This window comes from Coregonus lavaretus (assembly GCF_964263955.1).
Source record: "Coregonus lavaretus genome assembly, chromosome: 38".
NCBI lineage: Eukaryota > Metazoa > Chordata > Actinopteri > Salmoniformes > Salmonidae > Coregonus > Coregonus lavaretus.
In genome coordinates this window covers 19,588,282-19,595,231 of record NC_140025.1, presented here as the reverse complement: position 1 = coordinate 19,595,231, position 6,950 = coordinate 19,588,282, and positions in this window count along the sequence as shown.

Here is a 6,950-nt window from a genome sequence, read left to right as displayed (position 1 = left end):
GTGAAAAACAATACAAAAAAAATGTAATCGGAAGCGGTCAGAAACAATACATAAAATGTTTTGGTTGCTTGTCATTTACATTTACGTCATTTAGCAGACACTCTTATCCAAAGCGACTTACAGTTAGTGAGTGCATACATTTCTCATACTGGCCCCCTGTGGGAATCGAACTTACAACCCTGGCGTTGTAAGCACCATGCTCAACCAACTGAGCTACAGGGGGGTGTGCACCAGGTCATGTTTTTCAAATGACCTAAATGGTAACACAACTTAAGTAAACCAGAGCCAACTGCTATCGTACTGGTGCCTATGGGAGAGCCATACAATTTGACCGAATGATACAGATTTCCCCCACAGACAGTAATAGTAGTACATTTTGGGCAAATGTTATGACAAGCCAAACGTGTTCTGAGCATTCTGAGCACAAACGGACATCTTTCCAATATGTAGATAAGGAGAAAAACTTTGACGAGTGACTTCACAAAGCAGGTTTGGAGAATTAACATAGCCCCCCTCCAATGGGCCGTGCTCTCTGGATCAGAGCTCTGTCCCTTTGGCGGTTGTGGCCTGCACGCAGCTGGCATTTCAGCAGCCCTCTTCTCAGGTGAGTTGCTTCGAGACATGGCAGAGACCGGATCATTCCGGCGATTGTGATAGGGAGTTCGATGGTGAGGCATATATCTCTACCTGGGGCAAAGACTGTGTTTTCCTGGGGCAAAAGTTCAGGATATCACCAGGTTGCTTCCCAAGGCTGAGAGTCAGTCACCGGGGGCTGATACTGTCATAGTTCATGTGGGGTCAAATGACATTATGAAGGGCAGCTCAGAACAGCTGAAGATGGATTTTAAAGAACTTATTGGGTCTCTACTTGACACCAACAAACGCCCCATAGTATCTGGCCCTCTGCCCTCCCTAAATTGTGGCATTGAACGGTTCAGCAGACTTTTAGCCCTCCATAACTGGCTACGAGACTATTGCAGCTCTGTGGGTATAACATTTATTGACAATTTTGATACCTTCTGCAAACAAAGCTCGTATTATAAGGAGGATGGGATCCACCCAAATCATTTGGGTTCCTGGATCCTTTCACAGCATTATAAGGCTGCGTTGAGACAATGACTTATCAATGACCCAAGTCCAGCTCATTTAATACCTAACATTGTGTCGCTGAGTTGTCATAATGCTTCAGCAAATGTATATTATCCTAAGGGCGTTGGAAGACACAATGTAAATAACCAAATTGATGTCCCTCTTACTGCCCGGAATGCCTCTGCTGATCCTACAGCTATTGTATGCAGTAATCATATGCCTATAAACCAGATAAATATTGTTAGCACTGAGGTGGTGTGCCCTAGTAGGAAGTCCACTGTGTGCAGCTCACCCTGCACTAATAAGAATAACCTGAGAATGTCTACCTCTGCTAAGCTTCCCAGTAAAGCAAGAAAGATAATCAAGCATCCCAGAAAAGTGTTAAAAATAGCCCATGTTAACATGTAGCTTAAGAAACAAGGTTCATGAAATCAATAATTTGCTAGTAAAAGATGACATTCATATTCTGACAATCTCTGAAACTCACTTAGATAATACCTTTGATGATACAGTGGTTGCAATACAAGATTATAACATTTACAGAAATGGCAATCGGGGCGGAGTTGTGGCCTATATTCAGAACCACATTCCTGTAAAGCTTAGAGAGGATCTCATGTTAAATACTGTTGAAGTAATATGGCTACAGGTTCACCTGCCTCACCTAAAGCCCATTCTGGTGTGAAGCTGCTAGACCACCAAGTGCTAACAGTCAGTATCTGGATAACATGTGTGAAATGCTTGATAATATATGTGATATCAATAGAGAGGTATACTTTCTGGGTGATTTAACTATTGACTGGCTTTGATCAGGCTGCCCACTCAAGAGAAAGCTTCAAACTGTAACTAGTGCCTGCAACCTGGTTCAGGTTATCAAGCAACCTACCAGGGTAGTTACAAACAGTACAGGAATGAAATCATCAACATGTATTGATCATATCTTTACTACTGCTGCAGAAATTAGTTTGAAAGCAGTATCCAAATCCATCGGATGTAGTGATCACAATAAAGTAGCCATATCTAGGAAAAGTTCCAAAGGCTGGGCCTAATATTGTGTATAAGGGGTCATACAAGAAGTTCTGTAGTGATTCCTATGTTGTTGATGTGAAGAATATATGTTGGTCTGTGGTGTGTAATGACAAGCTACCAGACGCTGCACTTGACACATTTATGAAATTGCTTATCCCAGTTACTACTAAGCATTAAGAAAATGACTGTAAAAACTGTTAAATCCCCATGGATTGATGAGGAATTGAAAAATTGTATGGTTGAGAGGGATGAGGCAAAAGAGATGGCAAAAAGGTCTGGCAAACGTACTGCAAATTGAGAAATGATGTGACTAAACTGAATAAAAAGAAGAAACTGCACTATGAAACAAAGATAAATAAAATATAGAATGATTGTAAAAAGCTTTGGAGCACCTTAAATGAAATTTGGGGCAAAAAAGCAAACTCCGCTCCATCATTCATTGAATCAGATGGCTCATTCACCACTGCTGCTCTGCATTCTTAACAGCACTATCGACAAGGCAGGTCCTACAGGCCCTAGTTTTGTCGGACACCAGGACTACTGTTCAGTCGTGTGGTCAGGTGCCACAAAGAGCACGGCTGGCCCTTAGATGTACACAGAGAGCTAACATTAATAATATGCATGTCAACCTCAAAGTGGAGGAGAGATGGACTTCATCACTACTTGTATTTGTGAGAGGTATTGATATGTTGAATGAACCAGGCTGTCTGTTTGAACTACTGGCACACAGCTCGGACACCTATGCATACCCCACAAGACATGCCACCAGAGGTCTCTTCACAGTCCCCAAGTCAAGAACAGACTATGAGAGGCGCACAGTTCTACATAGAGCCATGACTACATGGAACTCTATTCCACATCAAGTAACTCAGCAGTAAAATTATATTTAAGAAACAGATAAAAATACACCTTACAGTGAGGGAAAAAAGTATTTGATCCCCTGCTGATTTTGTACGTTTGCCCACTGACAAAGAAATGATCTGTCTATAATTTTAATGGTAGGTTTATTTGAACAGTGAGAGACAGAATAACAACAAAAAAATCCAGAAAAACGCATGTCAAAAATCTAAAAAATTGATTTGCATTTTAATGAGGGAAATAAGTATTTGACCCCCTCTCAATCAGAAAGATTTCTGGCTCCCAGGTGTCTTATACAGGTAACGAGCTGAGATTAGGAGCACACTCTTAAAGGGAGTGCTCCTAATCTCAGCTTGTTACCTGTACAAAAGACACCTGTCCACAGAAGCAATCAATCAATCAGATTCCAAACTCTCCACAATGGCCAAGACCATAGAGCTCTCCAATAATGTCAGGGACAAGATTGTAGACCTACACAAGGCTGGAATGGGCTACAAGACCATCGCCAAGCAACTTGGTGAGAAGGTGACAACAGTTGGTGCGATTATTCGCAAATGGAAGAAACACAAAAGAACTGTCAATCTCCCTCGGCCTGGGGCTCCATGCAAGATCTCACCTCGTGGAGTTGCAATGATCATGAGAACGCTGAGGAATCAGCCCAGAACTACACGGGAGGATCTTGTCAATGATCTCAAGGCAGCTGGGACCATAGTCACCAAGAAAACTATTGGTAACACACTACGCCGTGAAGGACTGAAATCCTGCAGCGCCCGCAAGGTCCTCCTGCTCAAGAAAGCACATATACAGGCCCGTCTGAAGTTTGCCAATTAACATCTGAATGATTCAGAGGAGAACTGGGTGAAAGTGTTGTGGTCAGATGAGACCAAAATCGAGCTCTTTGGCATCAACTCAACTCGCCATGTTTGGAGGAGGAGGATTGCTGCCTATGACCCCCTGGACCCCAGGAAGAGGACCTGCTGCCTTGGCAGCAGCTAATGGGGGATCCATAATAAATACAAATAGCAGGTTAGGAGAATTAGGTTAAGGTAATAGGAAAAGGGTTAGGTTTTGCTAAAATGCTTCAGTTGTCCCCGACGCGACAACTAGATGGAGCTGTACTCCATCTTGTAGAAGCCATCAGTTCTGAGAAACCATCAATATCATAACATCGGAACTTTGTCCAATGTTTTTGATGGGAAACTGCTTTTTTGCTTAATCTCAATTCCTCCATGATGTCTGATTATAGGTCATTAACCAATCACAGGCCTCCTTTAGTATTGCCCAAAGCAGCCAACCAAAGTAATGTAGTTAATTTTATCATGGGCACAGTGGGAATTGATATCTGTATTGTTCAAATTATTTCTTACCCCCTGTGTCTTACTTGCCCCAGTCATACTTGCCTGTACCAGACATTGTTGAAAAACAAGCAAACAATGAATCAAGATCATACACAAACAATCGGCTCCTAGAATAGGTTGTATTACATTCACGTTTTGGTCAAAGCTGCCAACTAAAGTAATGTACATTTAAATAAATTAGCAGACGCTCTTATCCAGAATGACTTACGGGAGCAATTAGGGTTAAGTGCCTTGCTCAAGGACACAGACAGATTTTTCACCTAGTCATCTCAGAGATTCGAACCAGTGACATTTCGATTACTGGCCCAACATTCTTAACCGCTAGGCTACCTGCCGCCCTAGTAGTTAACATAATAATAATAATAATATGCCATTTAGCAGACGCTTTTATCCAAAGCGACTTACAGTCATGCGTGCATACATTTTTGTGTATGGGTGGTCTCGGGGATCGAACCCACTACCTTGGCGTTACAAGCGCCGTGCTCTACCAGCAATCACAAAGGCTAGTCTGAGTCCATCTCCTCACAGTTTCATTCCGTAGTACAATACAATTCACATTGCATCTTATCATGGGCAGTGAGAATTTAAATCTGTGATGTTTAAATTATGTCTTATCCCCAGAGTGAGAGAGAGAGTACATCACCTACAGCAGATATCCTTGCTGAGGGTGGCATTGATCATGCACTGCTGCTCATGGGTTCAGCCTGATGTTCCTCATGTCATGCCTCATGTCTAAAACATGGGGGAAAGGGTACATAGTCAATATTGATGCATCTACAAATTCAATGTTTTACATAATATTGTATCATATTTGATGAGTTTTGTATGGGGAAAACATTAAGCCCACAAGTCCTTTGTTTGCTAGCTAGCCAACTTTAGCTAATGTAGCTAACTAGCCAACCAATGGAAGAGGCAAGTGGAAGGGGGGAACAGTAAGGAACTTGTCTGTCGGCCCTGCATTAAAGATCAAAATTGGTTAAGGAAAATTGTGATAAATAATAAAGTATACCAGTTTCATTTAAGGACCAAAAAATTGACAGATGTGCCATATACAGTGAGGGAAAAAAGTATTTGATCCCCTGCTGATTTTGTACGTTTGCCCACTGACAAAGACATGATCAGTCTATAATTTTAATGGTAGGTTTATTTGAACAATGAGAGACAGAATAACAACAACAAAATCCAGAAAAACGCATGTCAAAAATGTTATACATTTATTTGCATTTTAATGAGGGAAATAAGTATTTGACCCTTCTGCAAAACATGACTTAGTACTTATAATATGCCATTTAACAGACGCTTTTATCCATTTTTACAAATATATTTTTTTATATACTGGCCCCCCGTGGGAATCAAACCCACAACCCTGGCGTTGCAAACGCCATGCTCTATCAACTGAGCTACATCCCTGCCGGCCATTCCCTCCCCTACCCTGGACGACTTGTGCGCCGCTCATGAGTCTCCAGGTCACGGCCGGCTGCAACAGAGCCTGGATTCGAACCAGGATCTCTAGTGGCACAGTTAGCACTGCAAAGCAGTGCCTTAGACCACTGCGCCACTCAGGAGCTACTTGGTGGCAAAACCCTTGTTGGCAATCAAAGAGGTCAGATGTTTCTTGTAGTTGGCCACCAGGTTTGCACACATCTCAGGAGGGATTTTGTCCCACTCCTCTTTGCAGATCTTCTCCAAGTCATTAAGGTTTTGAGCCTGGCGTTTGGCAACTCAAACCTTCAGCTCCCTCCACAGATTTTCTATGGGATTAAGGTCTGGAGACTGGCTAGGCCACTCCAGGACCTTAATGTGCCTCTTCTTGAGCCACTCCTTTGTTGACTTGACCGTGTGTTTTGGGTCATTGTCATGCTGGAATACCCATCCACAACCCATTTTCAATGCCCTGGCTGAGGGAAGGAGGTTCTCACCCAATATTTGACGGTACATGGCCCCTTTGATGCGGTGAAGTTGTCCTGTCCCCTTAGCAGAAAAACACCCCCAAAGCATAATGTTTCCACCTCCATGTTTGACGGTGGGGATGGTGTTCTTAGGGTCAAAGGCAGCATTCCTCCTCCTCCAAACACGGCAAGTTGAGTTGATGCCAAAGAGCTCGATTTTGGTCTCATCTGACCACAACACTTTCACCCAATTCTCCTCTGAATCATTCAGATGTTAATTGGCAAACTTCAGACGGGCCTGTATATGTGCTTTCTTGAGCTGGGGGACCTTGCGGATGCTGCAGGATTTCAGTCCTTCACGACGTAGTGTGTTACCAATTGTTTTCTTGGTGACTATGGTCCCAGCTGCCTTGAGATCATTGACAAGATCCTCCCGTGTAGTTCTGGGCTGATTCCTCACCGTTCTCATGATCATTGCAACTCCACGAGGTGAGATCTTGCATGGAGCCCCAGGCCGAGGGAGATTGACAGTTCTTTTGTGTTTCTTCCATTTGCGAATAATCGCACCAACTGTTGTCACCTTCTCACCAAGCTGCTTGGCGATGGTCTTGTAGACCATTCCAGCCTTGTGTAGGTCTACAATCTTGTCCCTGACATCTTTGGAGAGCTCTTTGGTCTTGGCCATGGTGGAGAGTTTGGATTCTGATTGATTGATTGCTTCTGTGGACAG